Raw genomic sequence first — 18,925 nt, forward strand, 5'->3', positions numbered from 1 at the left:
ATGAAACTTGTGTTGCTTTCACCTTCTTTTAAGGAAATAAGCCAATTGCTTCAGAAATAGCATACAATATTTATACATTGACTTGGCTGAAACTTTAAAGGATATCCTATATTGGAAAAATCTACCAAAAGATTTTTTAATTTGCTGTTACAGAGTAGAGGCAATTTTTAGTATCAATCCCTTTAGGTTATGCAATGCCCACTTGGATTCAAGGCAACACAGATTAAGGTAGGCACATGTCTTCTTTGCTCTACCATGTGATTAATTATGTCAGGGTGGGCACTTTAGTCCAGGATGTCTTCAAATAAACACACATCCAGTATGACACATAATGTATTTGGGCACAGTTTTATACTCTTGGTTCTTAGTTTAAAATCAATCAACCATTGTTTATATTGTTTGCTTTTAAAAAGAAAAAAACAGCTAAAATCTAACTATTAAGCAAATTTAGATGTTCTTCTCTCCTTAAGTTCATTTTTCACCACGGATCAAAAAGTAATGAGATTAACCCACTACTGCAATTGAAAATAAATTGTTCATTGTTTCACTAAATCTTAATGGAAATATCTGGCAATCATCCACACTTGATAAAAACCATCACTCTCTCCTTAAAAAGTATACTACAATTAACTCCTCTTCCAACTGCAGACCAGTACTAGAAGGAATAATGATCATTTTAACATAGCACCGTCAATGTCAGACAAAAGCAAGGTGTCATTCGAACATTATTCCTCCTTTCATATGCAGGCACTACAGTACAACTACCAATATTTTGCTCTATGCTATATTTTTCTGTCTGATGAGCTGCACAAGTGTTTTAATAGAGGCAAATTATGGCATAGGTAACAGTGGACCAGGCATTGATACATGAAGGAAACAGCAAACTTAGGGTAGAACGAGCTCAATGAACTCTGATTCCAAATCCTACTTCATCTAAAAACAAAAACAAAAAAAATCAAGTTTTCCCAAAACTGTTTTTAAAATCATTCTGTGCCCTCATTTCAACAAGCATTTAACCAAACAAAAATATTTCAGAATAAATCACCCACTAAAAGAGTTCTTCTATTGTAATGAAGTTCTCCTATTTCTCCATTCTTCTACAAATAAAATAGAAACCAGAAGAATATTTCTCTTCTGAGAAAGTAAAAGAAGAGTTGCATGTGAGTAAAAACATTTAGGCCACCAATCTATATATATTACCTTTTCAAAGATGTAAAGTGAATCTGATGACCCAAAATAATTCCTCTATTTTCTACCAGGATCTGGCAATATTCTACTCTCTTTAACCATCTCTGTGGATGTCAACTCAAGTTTTAATATGATCTGAAGAATACTTTTAACTTTAAAAAAATGAATAAATGAAAGAACTTTAAATTTAATCTGTGAATTTATTGATGACAAGTTATGTGTGAGTGTTGATCAGATATTTCTACAATATGAAGTCTTGCTATTTTACCTAAACTACAATTTAATACTTATAAATACAAACCAGTAAAGAAACCAGACACTTGAATCCTATCATCAGTGTATTATTTCCCTATGAACAAGCTTAAAGGAAAATAAAATCAATATTTTATGGTAGAAATAGTCATGAGACCTGATTGTTTACCAAAACTAGCTAGGGCCACCTATTACACTCAACTTCTAAAACAGCTATAAATCTGACACTAGAAGGAAATAGGCTGATTTTCTGTAGGAAGTCCACTCTCTCTCCCTTGGACAGTGCTACAAAGATATCTCCTCAATGTCTGCTGTTCATTCTCATTTTTCCAAGATATACACATATATATATAAAAATATATATATATAGACAGTCTACACAAACTCTTTCAAGTCAATACTCTTCAAAAAATCACTCTTCTCAAATATAAAAAGTAAACTAAATTCCATATGTGAACCCTAATTTAAAGTCATATTTTTTCTAGAAATTATATTAGAAACAAAAAATGAAAAAAACACTACATAATACCTTTTAATATAGCATAAAGTATAGAATTGAAATTCATTTAACAGATTTTGTGTAACTGAATACGTTAGAAACAGTTTTAAACTGAACCATGTAAACAAAAATATAAATATATATAAAGAAATTAATTATAATAATAAAATATAAATATGTATAATTATATTAATTACAATAAATATAGAGTTATAATTTAATATAGTTATAACTTTAAACAGTGGTACACTGGGAACTGCAACATGATATATAAATATTTTATTTTTTTTTAATTTTTTAAATTAATTAATTTTGAGAGACAGCAAGAGCATGAGCGGGAGGGGCAGAAGGAGAGGGAGAGAGAATCCCAAGCAGACTCGACATTGAGTGCAGAGCCAGATACAGGGCTCAATCCTGTGATCACAACCAAAGCCAAAACCAAGAGTCAGACGCTTAACCAACTGCACCACCCAGGCGCCCCTATAAATGACATTTTAAAAAGTCAAACACATTATTCAGTTTTTCTTCCCTCCTTGAAAATAAAACAAAATTATAAAGTGGAACTGTAATATTATATCCAAAAAAACTATTTCAGGGTCCTGGGATCAAGCTGCACATTGGGCTCCCTGCTCAGCCAGGAGCCTCCTTCTCCCTCTCCCCCGCTTGTGTTCCCTCTCTCTCTGTGTTTCTGTCAAATAAATAAATAAAATCTTTAAAAAAAAAAAAACTATTTCAAAGTGTATTTTTGCAAAGAAATCACCTCATTGTCTCTAATACTAAAATACTGAATATCTAATTAATTAAATAACACAAAATTATACTCTTACATGCATATAAAATATAAATGTGCATAAAATCTTTTTAAGCTCTCAGTACACACATACACAAATCCAAAGAGATGTGAGGTTTCATGAGATTGTTAATAAGACTGAAACCAATGCAATGAGAAAAATCAAATTACAGTTTTTAAAAATTAATTTTATACTATGCATTAACAAAAAGAGATATATATAAGTTTCTGAAGATAAAACATTGACAGCTTAATTTTTCAGGAATTCTCTCTAATGTAGCCTGTATCACTTCATTGTCATTAACAAGTAGAATTAGAAACAAAACTTCTATTAATTTTACATAGAAATTCTCTAAACAAATCCTCACGATTTAATATTGCAAAAGTAAGAAGGGCTTTAATAATTCTGTGATAAGTATGCGTACATTTCTCCAAAAGGGAAACAATTCACTTGCTAGTAATACAAAAAAATGTAATGCTTTATACACATAAGAAGATAAATTATCCAGGGAGTTAGTACATACACAGTATGCCTACAAAGAAAGGACTTGAAATTCTCTATTAAATGTTTGAAGTTTTCTGGGAAAAGGCCTATATGCTTATACTTTTTACAGCAAAATTCCCCCAAAATTTTATTTAAAAAATTTCAGGTCTATATAAAAACTAAAAGGATGTTACAATGAATAAACAGTTTAAACTTCACCTGGATTCCCCAGTTACTAAAATTAGCTTGCATTCTCCATAATTTATTTTCTGTACTTTTTGAAAGGAAACTACAAAAATCATCACCCTTCTACATTTCAAAAATATGTCTTAAAAACAAGGACATTCCCCTATACATTATTATTACATACAAAGAATTTAATATTGATGCTAAATTATCTAATATATACACTATAACAAATTTATCCAATTATACTCAAAATATACCTTTTAGGATTTTAATGTATGATCCAATCAAGGATTCGATTTGAGTATCATTTATTTTTTGTTTACTAATTTAATATTTTTCTTTTTTTAAATCAAGTATAATTAACATACAGTGTTACATTAGTTTCAGGTGTACAACATAATGATTCAACAACAAATGTTACTCAGTGCTCATCAAGACAATGTACTCTTGGTCACCTTTATATATTCCACCCATGTGGCAAACACCAGTTTGTTATCTGCATTTAAAAGTATGTCTTTTCTGGGGCGCTTGGGAGGCTCGGTTGGTTAAGCAACTGCCTTCGGCTCAGGTCAAGCTCCCGAGGTCCTAGAATGAAGCCCCATATCAGGCTCCTTCTTCAGCGGGGAACCTGCTTCTCCCTCTCCCTGTACCTGCTACTTTGCCTGCTTCTGCTCTCGCTCTCTGTCAAATAAATTAAAAAAAAAAAAAGTACATTTTTTCTGTTTGCCTCTTTCTTTTTCATTTTTTTTGTTTCTTAAATACCACATGAGCAAAAATCATATGGAATTTATCTTTCTCTGCCTTATTTTACTTTGCATTATACCCTCTATTTTCCTACATGTTGCTGTAAATAGCAAAATTTCATTTTTTTACAGGTGAGTAATATTCCAGTGTGTGAGTGTGTGTGTCTCACACACATATACATCTTTATCCATTCATCAATCAATAGACACTTGGAACATTTCTAGGTATGGAAACAATGGTATTGTATATATGGCATTGCCAATGTTACAATAAACACTGGAGTGCATATATCTTGCTGAATTAGTGTAGTCATTTTCTTTGGCTAAACACCAAGTAGAGGAATTACTGAATGATATGGTAATTCTATTTCACATTTTAGAGGAACCTCCATAATGTTTTTCACAGTGGCTGCACCAATTTGCATTCCCACCAACAGTACAAGGGTTCTTTTGTCTCCACATGTTAACACTTATAATTTCTTCTTTTTTATTTTAGCCATTTTGAGAGGTGTAAAGTGATATCTCATTGTGGTTTTAATTTGCATTTCCCTGATGATTAGTGATGATGACCTTCTTTTCATGTGTCTGTTGGCCATGCATTTATCTTCATTGGGGAAAAAGTCCATTCTGAACTTGTGCCTACTTTTAAATTTAACTGTTTGTTTTTTTGTGTTAAATTCTTTACATTCTTCATATATTTTGGATATTAATCCCTTCTCAAATTAAATATATCACCTGCAAAAATGTCCCACTCATAGGTTGCCTTTTTGCTTTGTTGCTGGTTTCCATTCCTATGCAAATGCTTTTAACTTTAGTGTAGTCCAAATAGTTTAACTTTGTTTTTGCTTCCCTTGACTGAGGAGACTTACCTAGAAAAATGTTACTATGGCAATTTTTTAAAAACCTTCTTGCCTATATTTTCTTCTAGACGTTTTATGGTTTCAGGTCTCACATTTAGGTCTTTAATTAATTTTCAGTTTATTTTTCTGTATGGTGTAAGAAACTGGTCCAGTTTTCATTCTTTTGCATGTACCTGTCCAGTTTTCCCAGCAAAATTTACTGAAGAGACTGTCATCTCCTGATTATACATTATTGTCTCCTTTTTTGCAACTTAACTGACCATACAAATATGGGTTTACTTCTGGCCTTTCAATTCTGTTCCATTGATCTGTGTGACTACTGTTGTGACACTACCATACTGTATTCATTACTTCAGCTTTGTACTGTATCTTGAACTCTGCTATAGTGATACTGCCAACTTGTTCTTCCTTCTCAACACTGCTTTGGCTATTTGGGGTCTTTTGTGGTTCCAAACAACTTTTAGGATTATCTGTTCTAGTTCTGTGAAAAATGTTGTTGGTAATCTAATAGGAATTGCATCAAATCTATGAATGCTCTGGGTAGTATGAACATTTTAACAATATCGGTTCTCCCAATCCATGAGCATGGAATATTTTTCTATTTGTTTCTCTCATCTTCACTATTCTTCAGCAGTGTTATAGCTTTTGGAGTACAGGTCATTTATCTCCTTCTTAGGTTTACTCCCAGGAATTTTATTCTTCCTTGTGCAAATATAATTGGGATAGTTTCCTTATTTTTTCTTGCTGTACTTCATTATTAGAGTATAGAAAGTCAATAGATTTTTGTATATTAATTGCATATTCTAAGATTTACTGAATTCATTTATCAGTTCTAGGAGTTGTTTGGTAAAGCTTTAATAGTTCTTGTTTACTATATATAGCATTTCATTAACAAATAGTTAAAGTTTTACTTCTTCCTTTCCAATTTGGATACCTTTTAATTCATTTTTTTGACTAACTGCTGGGGCTAAGACTTCCAGTACTATATTGATTGAAGTGTTGAGAGTGGACATCTGTGTCTTCTTCCAGATTTGAGAGAAAAAGCTCTACTCTTTTAAAGAATGAATGGGTCATCTGACAAACAAAATCAAAAATTACATGCAACAAATGAAAATGAAAATAAAAACATGGGGTGTCTGGGTGGCTTAGACAGTTAAGTGTCTGCCTCTTGGATTTGGCTCAGGTCATGATGTCAGCGGTGTGAGATCCAGTCCTCTGAAGTCAGTGTGGAGTTGGAGATTCTCTCTCTCTCCCTCTGCCCCTCCTGTTCATGCTCTCTCTCTCTCAAATAAAACGAATCTTAAAAAAAATGAAAATACAATGGTTGAAAATTTGGGGGATAGAGCAAAACCTGTTCTAAGAGGGCCAACGATAGCAATGTAGGCCTACCTTAAGAAAAATTTCACCATCTATGAAAAACACACAGTGAATATCATTCTCAATGGGGAAAAATGGAGAGCTTTCCCCCTAAGGTCAGAAACACGGCAGGAATTTCCACTATCATCACTGCCATTCAACACAGTATTAGAATTCCCAGCCACAGCAATTAGACAATAAAAAAAAATCAAAGGCATCCAAATCGGCAGAGGAAGTCAAACTCTCACTCTTAGCAGATTATATACTACTGTATGTGGAAAACCCAAAAGACTCCACCCCAAAACTGCTAGAACTCATACAGGAATTCAGTAAAGTGGCAGGATATAAAATCAATGCACAGAAATCAGTTACATTCCTATACACCAACAACAAGACAGAAGAGAGAGAAATTGAGGAATCGATCCCATTTCCAATTGTACCCAAAACCATAAGATACCTAGGAATAAATCTAACCAAAGAAGCAAAGAATTTGTACTCAGAAAACTATAAAATACTAATGAAAGAAATTGAGGAAGACACAACGAAATGGGAAAACGTTCCATGTTCATGGATTGGAAGAACAAACATTGTGAAGATATCAATGCTACCTAGAGCAATCTACACATTTAAAGCAATCCCTATCAAAATACCATCCACTTTTTTCAAAGAAATGGAACAAATAATCCTAAAATTTGCATGGAACCAGAAAAGACCCCAAATAGCCAGAGGAATGTTGAAAAAGAAAAGCAAAGCCAGTGGCACCACAATTCCGGACTTCAAGCTCTATTACAAAGCTGTCATCAAGACAGTATGGTACTGGCACAAAAACAGACACATAGATCAATGGAACAGAATAGAGAGCCCAGAAATGGACCCTCAACTCTATGGTCAACTAATCTTCGACAAAGCAGGAAAGAATGTCCAATGGAAAAAAGACAGTCTCTTCACAAAATGGTGTTGGGAAAATTGGACAGCCACATCCAGAAGAATGAAACTAGACCATTTCCTTACACCACACACAAAAATAGACTCAAAATGGTTGAAAGACTCAATGTGAGACAGGAGTCCATCAAAATCCTAAAGGAGAACAGAGGCATCAACTTCTGCGACCTCAGCCACAGCAACTTCTTCCTAGAAACATCGCCAAAGGTAAGGGAAACAAGGGCAAAATTGAACTATTAGGACTTCATCAAGATAAAAAGTTTTTGCACAGCAAAAGAAACAGTCAATAAAACCAAAAGACAACCAACAGAATGGGAGAAGGTATTTGCAAATGATATATCAGATAAAGGGCTAGTATCCAAAATCTTTTTTTTTTAAGATTTTATTTATTGATTTGACAGAGAGAGAGATAGCGAGAGCAGGAACACAAGCAGGGGGAGTGGGAGAGGGTGCAACAGGCTTCCGGCCAAGCAGGGAGCCCGATGCGGAACTCAATCCCAAGACCCTGGAATCATGACCTGAGCCGAAGGCAGACGCTTAACGACTGAGACACCTAGGGGCCCTAGTATCCAAAATCTATAAAGAACTTATCAAACTCAACACCCAAAGAACAAATAATCCAATCAAGAAATGGGCAGAAAACATGAACAGACATTTTTCCAAAGAAGACATCCAAATGGCCAACAGACACATGAAAAAGTGCTCAACACTGCTCGGCATCAGGGATATCCAAATCAAAACCTCAATGAGATAACCACCTCACACCAGTCAGAACGGCTCAAATTAACAAGTCAGGAAACGACAGATGTTGGCGGGGATGCGGAGAAAGGGGAACCCTCCTACAATGTTGGTGGGAATGCAAGCTGGTGCAGCCACTCTGGAAAACAGTATGGAGGTTCCTCAAAAAGTTGAAAATAGAGCTACCCTATGACCCAGCAATTGCACTACTGGGTATTTACCCCTAAGATACAAATTTAGGGATTTGAAGGGGTACGTGTGTCCCTATGTTTACATCAGCAATGTCCACAATACCAAACTATGGAAAGAGCCAAGATGTCCATTGACAGATGAATGGATAAAGAAAATGTGGTATATATATATATATACAATGGAAAATTATGCAGCCATCAAAAGGAATGAAATCTTGCCATTTGCAATGACGTGGATGGAACTGCAGGGTATTATGCTGAGAGAAATAAGTCAATCAGAGAAAGCCATGTATCATGATCTCACTGATATGAGGAACTCTTATCTCATGAAATAAACTGAGGGTTGCTGGAGCGGGGCGGGGGTGGGAGGGATGGGGTGGCTGTGTAATAGACATTGCGGAAGGTATGTGCTATGGTGAGCGCTGTGAATTGTGTAAGAATGTTGAATCACAGACCTGTACCTCTGAAACAAATAAAATATTATATGTTAAAAATAAAAAAAGAAGAAGAGAGCAGGAAGGGAAAAATGAAGGGGGGGAATCGGAGGGGGAAACGAACCATGAGAGACTATGGACTCTGAGAAACAAACTGAGGGTTCTAGAGGGGACAGGGGTTGGGGGGTGGGTTAGCATGGTGATGGGTGTTAAAGAGGACATATACTGAATAGAGCATGGGGTGTTATACGCAAACAATGAATCATGGAACACTACATCAAAAACTAATGATGCTGGGGCACCTGGGTGGCTCAGTCATTAAACGTCTGCCTTCGGCTCAGGTCATGATACCAGGGTCCTGAGATCGAGCCCCACAATGGGCTCCCTGCTCGGCGGGGAGCCTGTTTCTCCCTCTCCCACTCCCCTGCTTGTGTTCCTGCTCTCGCTGTCTCTCTCTCTGTCAAATAAATAAATAAAATCTTAAAAAAAGAACCTAATAATGTATGATGATTAACATAACATAATAAAAAAAATAAAAATTTCAAATATACAACCTCATCTTACAACTAATGGAGCTAGAAAACAAAGAACAACTAAAGCCAGTAGAAGAAATAGTAAAAATTAGAATAGAAATAAATGAAATACAGACTAAAAAAACCCCAAAAAACCCAATAGATTAATGAAACCAGGAGGTGGCTCTTTGTAAATCTCAACAAGTAGGTAAATCTTTAGCGAGACTCAAAAAAAAAAAAAACAACAAAAAACAGATTATAAGAGAATATTATGAAAAACTATATGCCAACAAATTGGACAACCTAGAAGAAATGGATAAATCCTTAGAAACATAAAACATAAAAAAACTGAAGCACGAAGTAGAAAATTTGAACAGACCAATTACTAGCAATAAAACTGAGTAATCCAAAAACTCCCAACAATAAAGTCCAGGACCAGATGGCTTTCAAAGATGAATTCTACCAGACATTTAAAGAACAGTTAATACTTACTGTTCTCAAACTATTCCAAAAAAACAGAAATGAAGAAAAGCTTCCAAATTAATTCTATAATGCCAGCAGTACACTAATGCCAAACCCAGATAAAACACTACAAGGAATAAAACTACAGGCCAATATCTCTGATGAACATAGCTGCAGGAATCCTCAAGAAAATACTAGCAAACTGAATCCAACTACACATTTAACAACAACAACAAAAAAAAAACAATCACGATGATCAAGTGGGATATACTCCAGGGATGCAAGGGTGGTTCAATATTTCCAAATCAATTAATGTGATATATCTCATTAACAAGAGAATGGATAAAAACTATATGATCATCTCAATAGATGCAGAAAATGCATTGGACGAAGTACAACATCCATTCATGATAAAAGCTGTCAACAAAGTAGTTTTAGAGGGAACATACTTCAATATAATCTGTTGTATTTCTGTGGTATTGGTCGTTACTTCTTCATTTCTGATTATGATTCCCCCGTCAGCCTGCAAAATTTCTGTTGAAAAATCAGCCGATAGCCTTATGAGGTTTCCCTTATTTGTAATTGTTTTATTTTCTCTTGCTGCTTTTGAAATTCTCAGTCACTACTTTTTGCCATTTTATTTATGTGTCTTGGTGTGGACCTCATCAGGTTAGTTTCATTGGGGGTTCTCTGTGATTCCCAAAAAGGATGTGTTTTCTTCCCCAGATTTGCGAAGTTTTTCATTTTATTTCTTCAAATAAATTTTCTGCCCCTTTTCTTTCTCTTCTCCTCCTAGGATCCCTATAATATGACCATATTACATGGGATCATGTTGCTGAAATCCCTTAACTTACTATGATTTTTTTATTACACTTTTTTCCTCTCTGCTGTTCAGCCAAGTTGCTTTCCTTTACCCTGGCTTCCAGGTTGGTTACACATTCTTCTTCCTCCTCTAATCTTCTATTGATTTCCTTCAGTGTATTTTTTATTTCAATTATTGACTTCATTTCTAACTGGTTCTTTTTTATATTTTTCTTTTGTTGAAGGCGTCAATGAAAGCCTCCACTCTTTTCTCAAGTCCAGGGAGTATCTTTAGGACCATTATTTTGAATTCTTTATCAGACATATTGCTTATTTCCATTTCTTTAACTCTATTTTTGTGGATGTTTTCCTATTCTTTCATTTGGGTTATATTTCTCTATCTCCTCATTTTGTCTAACTCTGTTTGTTTCCATGAATTAGAAAAGTCAGCTACGGGGCGCCTGGGTGGCTCAGTCGTCAAGTGTCTGCCTTTGGCTCAGGTCATGATCCCAGGGTCCTGGCATCGAGCCCCACATCGAGCTCCCTGCTCGGCGGGAAGCCTGCTTCTCCCTCTCCCACTCCCCAGGCTTGTGTTTCCTCTCTCTCTGTGTCTCTGTCAAATAAATAAATAAAATCTTAAAAAAAAGAAAAGAAAAAGCTACATCTCCTGCTCCTGAAAATAGCGGCCTTATGAAGAAGAGGTCCTGCAGTGCCCTACAGCACAATGCCCTCTATTCACCAAAATCAGGTGATTTATTTAGAGGTATCTCATAAGTGGGTTGCATGTGACCTACTATTATGGCTGAGCTGTATTTGCCTTCAGTACTATTGGTTGCAATGGCCCACTTTGCCTTTCTGGATGCACCAAGTAGGGTTTTGCCTCTGTACTGTTAAGGGCCCAGTGTGCAGCTGCATTGGAGTTCTATTGGAATAGTGTCATCTATCAGACGAGATACCTGCCCTCAGCCCACCTGCTGGGGCTGGTCTCATTGACCTGCAGGTTGGTCTTCCTTCCTTGTCCCCTGAGAGGTTTTCATTAGTGATTGAGGCTGGCAGTCAAACCAGATGCCTGCGCCCAGTCTGTCTGCCAAGGCTGCAGTCTCATGATTGGCAAGGCACTGTCTCTGTGCTGCTAGCTATAACTTTAGCTGTAGGGACCGAGGACTCACTAGGGTATGTGGTCATCTTCCCCACTCTCCAGGGCAGGAGTCACCGTAAAATGGTGCCAATCCCTGCAAGAAGTACTTGTAGGGTATGTTGAAGCAGGAGGTGTTTTGGCAACATGCCTGCCAAATAGAGCTGGTTGAATGGGACAGATCCCCAGGAGAACACAAGGGCAGGGCAGGGCATATGGTGCTAGCAAGATAAATGGAGAGTGTTTCTGCTGGTTCTCCACGTGTCCCACTTCCTAGGCTGTGTAGGGGGAAAAAATAGCACCTGCCACCTATTTTGTTCTTGGAGAAATCTCTTAAAGATCCATGCCCCTCCAGCACCTGTTCTGACATTAATAAATAAATCACTTTATGAACACCCCACAGGCTTTTCAAACTGTACCTTCTATACTGTATTTCGAACATGTTACTTATGCTGAATTTTTAAAGACAGGAACGCGGTTTCCTATCACCCTACAGCTCTTTCAGAGCAAAACCTACTAATTTTTAAAGTGAGAATTAAACCCTGCTGATTGTAAAAACGGCAGAAGTTCCACTGGTTTTCAAAGCCCAATGATATGATGAGACTCATCTTCCCAGTGTGGGTCTCCCGTGCCTGGGGTGACTGGGGTGCCTGGTGTGGAGTCTGATCCTCTCACTTCTCAGTGTTCATGGTGTCCCTATCCAATGTGGTTAGTCTCAAAGGGTTTTGGCTCCCAATCATGTTTCTACCCTTTTCCACTCTTTTCGATGTGGCCTCCTCTCCACAATTAACTGTGTAAAGTCTGTTCTGTCAGTCATCGGTCATTTTCAGAGTTAATTTCATTGAGGTGGCTATTATCTTGGAGTGTCTGTAAGACAAACTGACCTCAGGATCATTCACTCTACCGACCTCCTGGTTGTCATATTTCTTTAGTCTTTCTTACTCTAGTTATATTCATACTTAATTTTTTTTCTGAAAAAGCCTTCATTTTGTCTTCACTTTTTCATTACTATGTTATGTTACTCACCATACAGTACATCATTAGTTTTTAATGTACTGATCCATGATTCACTATTTTCGTATAACACCCACTGCTCCATGCAGTACATGCCCTCCTTAATACCCATCACTGGGCTAAACCATACGCCCCCCACCCCCCACTAAAACCATCAGTTCATTTCTCAGAGCCCATAGTCTTTCATGGTTTGTCTCCCCCTCCAATGTCCCCACACTTCATTTTTCCCCTCCCTCTCCTAATGTCCTCCATGCTATTCCTTATGTTCCACAAGTAAGTGAAACCATATGATAATTGACTTTCTCTGCTTGACTTACTTCATTTAGCATAATCTCTTCCAGTCCCATCCATGTTGATGCAAAAGTTGGGTATTCATCCTTTCTGATGGCTGAGTAATATTCCACTGTATATATGGACCACATCTTCTTTATCCATTCATCTGTTGAACGGCATCTCAGCTCTTTCCACACTTTGGCTATTGGGGACATTGCTGCTATGAACATTAGGGTGCATGAGGCCCTTCTTTTCACTACATCTGTGTCTTTGGGGTAAATACCCAGTAGTGCAATTGATGGGTGATAGGGTAGCTCGATCTTTAATTTTTTGAGGAACCTCCACACTGTTTTCCAAAGTGGCTGTACCAAATTGCATTCCCACCAACAGTGCAAGAGGGTTCCCCTTTTGCCACAACCTCTCCAACATTTGTTGTTTCTTGCCTTGTCAATTTTTGCCATTCTAACTGGTGTCAAGGTGGTATCTCAATGTGGATTTGATTTGAATTTCCCTGATGGCTAATGATGATGAACATTTTTTCATGTGTCTGTTAGCCACTGGTATGTTTTCTTTGGAGAAGTGTCTGTTCATGTCTTCTGTTCATTTTTTAACTTGATTATTTGTTTTTTGGGTGTTGAGTTTGAGAAGTTCTTTACAGATCTTGATACCAGCCATTTGTCTGTAGTGTCATTGGCAAATATCTTCTCCCATTCCGTGGGTTGCCTCTTTGTTTTGTTCATTATTTCCTTTGCTGTGCAGAAGCTTTTTATCTTGAAGAAGCCCGAATAGTTCATTTTTGCTTTTGTTTCCCTTGCCTTTGGAGATGTGTCTTAAAAGAAGTTGCTGTACCCAATGTTGAAGAAGTTCCTGCCTATGATTTAGTCTAGGATTTTGATGGATTCCTGTCTCACATTGAGGTCTTTCATCAATTTTGAGTTTATCTTTTGTGTATGGTGTAAGAGTATGGTCCAGTTTCATTCTTCTGTATATAGCTGTCCAATTTCCCAGCATCATTTATTAAAGAAGCTGTCTGTTCTCCATTGCATATTTTTTCCTTCTTTGTCGAAGATTATTTAACAAGAGTTAAAGGTCCATATCTGGGCTGTCTATGCTGTTCCATTGGTCTATGTGTCTGTTTTTGTGCTAGTATTATGCTGTCTTGATCACAGTTTTTCAATATAGCTTAAAATCAGGCAATGTGATGCCCCTGGGGTTGTTTTTTCAACATTTCCTTGGTGATTCGGGGGTCTTTTCTGGTTCATTACAAATTTTAGGATTGTTTGTTCCAGCACTTTGAAAAATGCCACTGGTATCCTGATTGGTACGGCGTTATACATATAGATGGCTCTGGGCAGCATAAACATTTTAACAATGTTTATTATTCCGATCCATGAGCATACAATATTTTTCCATCTTTTGGTATCTTCTTGAATTTCTTTTATAAGTGTTCTGTAGTTCATAGAGTATAGATCCTTTACCTCTTTGGTTAGGTTTATCCCGAGGTATCTTATGGTTTTTGGTGCTATTGTAAATGGAATTGATTTCCTAATTTCTCTTCCTACAATAACATTGTCGGTGTATAAGAAAGGAACTGATTTCTGTGTATTGATTTTGCATTCTGCCACATTACTGAATTGCTGTATGGGTTCTAGTAATTTGGGGATGGAGTCTTTTGGGTCTTCCACATAAAGTATCATGTCATCTGCAAAGAGACAGAGTTTGACTTCTTCTTTGCCAATATGAATACCTTTTATTTCTTTTTGTTGTCTGATTGCCGTTGCTAGGACTTCTAGTACTATGTTGAACAATAGTGGCGGGATTGGGCATCCTTCACGTGTTCCTGATCTTAAGGGAAAGACTCTCAGCTTTTCGCCATTGATAATGATATTTGCTGTGGGCTTTTCATAGATGGCTTTCATGATATTGAGGTATGTTCCCTCTATCCCTACACTCCGAAGAGTTTTAATCAGGAAAGAATGCTGTATTTTGTCAAATGCTTTTTCTGCATCAAGAGGACCATGTGGTTCTTCTCTCTCCTCTTATTAAACTGTTCTATCACATCGATTGATTTGCAAATGTTGAACGACCCTTGCATCCCAGGGATAAACCCCACCTGGTCGTGGTGGATAATCCTTTTAATGTACTGTTGGATCCTATTAGCTTTGATCTTGCTGAGAATTTTGGCATCCATATTCATCAAGGATATTGGTCTGAAATTCTTTTTGATGGGGTCTTTGCCTGGTTTTGGATCAAGGTAATGCTGGCCTAATAGAATGAGTCTGGACATTTTCCTTCTGTTTCTATTTTTTGAAATAACTTCAGGAGAATAGGTACTATTTTTTCTTTGAATGTTGTTAGAATTACCACGGAATACATCAGGTCCTGGACTCTTGTTTTTTGGGAGGTTTTTGATCACTGCTTCAATCTCGTTACTGGTTATTGGTCTATTTGGGTTGTCTATCTTCCTGTTTCAATCTTGGTAGTTTATAGGTTTCTAGGAAGGCACCCATTTCTTTCAGGTGGCTTAATTTATGGGCATATAGTTGTTGATGATAATTTCTGATAATTGTTTCCATTTCCTTGGTGTTAGTTGTGATCTCTCCCATTTTATTCATAATTTTTTAAATTTGGGTCCTTTCTCTTTTCTTTTGGATAAGTCTGGCCAATGGTTTATCAATCTTACTAATTCTTTCAAAGAACAGCTTCTAGTTTCATTGTGTTCTGTATTTCTGGTTTCTAATTCATTGATCTCTGCTCTAATCTTAATTATTTCCCTTCTCGTGGGTGAGTTAGGCTTAATTTGTTGTTCATTCCTCAGTTCTTTAAGGTGTAAAGATAGTTTGTGTATTCGGTATTTTTCTATTTTTTTCAGTGAGGCTTCGATGGCTATGTATTTCCCACTTAGGACCGCCTTTTCCGCATCCCATAGGTTTTGGACCGATGTGTTTTCATTTCATTGGTTTCCATTAATTGTTTAAGTTCTTCTTTGATTTCCTAGTTGACCCAAACATTTTTAAGCAGGATGGTCTTTAGCTTCCAAGTGTCTGAATGTCTTCCAGTCTTTTTCTTGTGATTGAGTTCCAGTTTCAAAGCATTGTGGTCTGAGAATATGCAGGGAATAATCTCAATCTTTTGGTATCAGCCAAGACCTGATTTGTGACCCAGTATAGGTCTGTTCTGGAGAAAGTTCCATGTGCGCTCGAGAAGAATGAGTATTCTGTTGTTTTAGGGTGGAATGTTCTATATATATCTGGTCCAATGTGTCATTCAAAGCTCTTATTTCTTTGTTGATTTTCTGCTTAGATGATCTGTCTGTTGCTGAGAGTGGAGTATTGAAGTCTCATACAATTAACGTATTATTATCAATATGACTCTTTATTTTGGTTAACAGTTGGCTTATGTAGATGGCTGCTCCCATGTTGGGGGCATAGATATTTACAATTATTAGATCTTCTTGTTGGATAGACCCTTTAAGAATGATTTACTGTCCTTCTGTATCTCTAACTACAGTCTTTAGCTTAAAATCTAATTTTTCTGATATGAGAATTGCTACCCCAGCTTTCTTTTGAGGTCTGTTGGCATGAAAGATGGTTCTCCATCCCTTCACTTTCAGTCTGGATGTATCTTTATGTTCAAAATGAGACTCTTGTAGACAGTGTATGGATGAGTCCTGTCTTTTCAACCAATCTGCAACCTTGTGCCGTTTTATGGGAGCATTTAGGCCGTTTGCATTGAGAGTGATTATTGAAACATATGATTTTATTGTCATAACGTTGCCTGTGAAATCCTTGCTTCTATAGATCGTCTCTGTAAATTTCTGTTCTATATCACTCTTGGGGTCTTTCCCCTTTTATAGAACCCCCCTTACTATTTCTTGCAGGGCCAGCTCAGTGGCCACATATTCTTTCAGTTTCTGCCAGTCCTGGAAGCTCTGTATCTCTCCATCCATTCTGAATGACAGCCTTACCAAATAAAGTATTCTTGGCTGCATGTTCTTGTCATTTAGTACCCTGAATATGTCTTGCCAGCCCTTTCTGGCTTGCCAGGTCTCTGTGGACTGGTCTGACATTATTCTGATGTTCCTTCCTCTGCATAAGGAATCTCTTCTCCCTAACTGCCCTTAATATGGTTTCCTTGGTTCTGAGATTTGTGAGTTTTACTATTATATGCTGGGGCGTTGGTCTGTTTTCCTTGATCTTGAGAGTGGTCCTCTCTGCCTCTAGGACACGAATGTTTGTTTCATTCCCCAGATTAGGGAAGTTCTCAGCTATGATTTGCTCAAATAAATCTTCAAGTCCTCTCTCTCTCTACACTCCCTGAAGGATCCCAATAATTCTGACACTGGAACATTTCATTCCATCATTTATTTCTCTAATTCTTTTTTCATGGATTTTAAGCTGTTTGTTCCAGGCCTCCTCCTGTTCCTTCTTTTCTATCAGTTTGTCTTCTAGATCACTAATTCATTCTTCTGCCTCATTTACCCTAGCTGTTAAGAGTATCTAGACTGGATCTCATTGTTAGGATTTTTAAGTTCTGCCTGATTAGCTTTCATTTCTGCCCTTAGAGAATCTATTTTGCCATTAATGGTTTTCTCCATCCCAGCTCTTGTCTTCATAACTGTTACCCTGAAGTCTATTCCCAACATCTTGCTTATATCCATACCCATTAGTTCTGTGGCGGAGGTCACAGTCTCTGAATCTTTCCTATGTTGGGGGTTCCCCCTCTTAGTCATTCTGTTGAGGGTGGTTGAGGGAATGTACATAGTCCAAATTACTGACCACAATCCAAGCAAGATCCACCTGTTTTATAGGGACCTTAGGGTTCTTGGCCTCTTGTTCTTCCTGTCTTCTGGGGGAGGGGCCTGTTGCACTGTTACTCAGAAAGCCCTTCTTGGGGAGAGTTGCCCTGCCCCCTTTGGGGGGATGGGCTCAGTGAAAACCAGTTTTGGGGAGCTTTTGTTCTCTGGGGGTTTTCCCCAGTGGCTTTCTGCATCTCTTCCGAGTGTCAGAGCAGAAGTGACCATATCCAAACCTCTGTCTCAGAAGAGAGAGATCACAGTCTGCTCTCCACTGAGCTCTCCAGGCCACACTGTCTCCGTTTATGTCTGTGCTGCTAAAACCGCAGTGTCCTGGGTTGTGCGCCCCAAAGCAGCGCTCCCAGCCCTTGCTTCCAGGTCCAGGCACGTCTCTGCCCTTTGTGCTATAAAACTGTAAACCGCCCCCGCTTCACACGCACGCCCCTGCGGCTCCAGGTTTGAGTCGGGGAACTGCCCTAAAGTCCTTTCCCTGCTGCTAACAGTCTACGAGTCTGTGCCTGATCTCCAGCACCGGACACTTTTGCGCGCCAGCAGAGCAGGATCCCGGAGGCTCCCTCCCCCTTCCATTTATCTTCCTAAATCTGCCCACAGATCACTGCTCCCCGCTCCATACCTTGAGACCAACTGCCTGAGATATTCTCTTTGTAGAGATCCAGATATATCATCTTACATCTCAGGCTGATTTCGTGGGTGTTCAGAGTGGTCTGGTAGATATCCAGCTTAGTTCAGGGGACCATTTGAAATAGGATCCCCTACTCCTCTGCCATCTCATACTTACTTTCTAATCTACTCTGATAGCTACATTTTTAAAGAGTCCAGGCAAGTTGTCTTATAAGTAGCAACAATTTGGCTTTATCTGATTGTTTATTCACAGGTAGATCTGTTTTATCATTATGGTAAGAAGTCAACATGCATGATGTGCATTTACCACTATGTCACAGTGAAGCACCTACTGTTCCATTACTAGCTTGACCACTTGGTTAAGGTACTACTGCTGTCCTCTATACTTCTTTGTGTGTGTGTTAAGACCAGTAGTAGCTTGACACTCATTGAAGCTTTACTATGTTCACAGAATATGTAAAGAAATGCTTGTAGATAAGCAAACGACTGTGTTAAAGGTGACTACTTCATATTATCTCAGTATTTGATTTCCTTTTACAAATGCAACACATCAATAATTTAAGATAGAGGAATCATGTTCATGTGAAAGATACAATTTTCAAATCAGAAGAATATGCCTATGTCT

General features: G+C 37.6%; 1 protein-coding gene across 4 annotated transcripts in view; it reads right to left on the reverse strand.

The window, feature by feature from the left end:
* Nucleotides 1-18,925, reverse strand: part of PHKB (phosphorylase kinase regulatory subunit beta) — a 304,320-nt gene that overhangs the window by 236,753 nt on the left and 48,642 nt on the right. The window lies entirely within an intron of this gene.

The sequence above is a fragment of the Zalophus californianus genome, chromosome 17 (assembly GCF_009762305.2).
Source record: "Zalophus californianus isolate mZalCal1 chromosome 17, mZalCal1.pri.v2, whole genome shotgun sequence".
NCBI classification, from domain to species: domain Eukaryota; kingdom Metazoa; phylum Chordata; class Mammalia; order Carnivora; family Otariidae; genus Zalophus; species Zalophus californianus.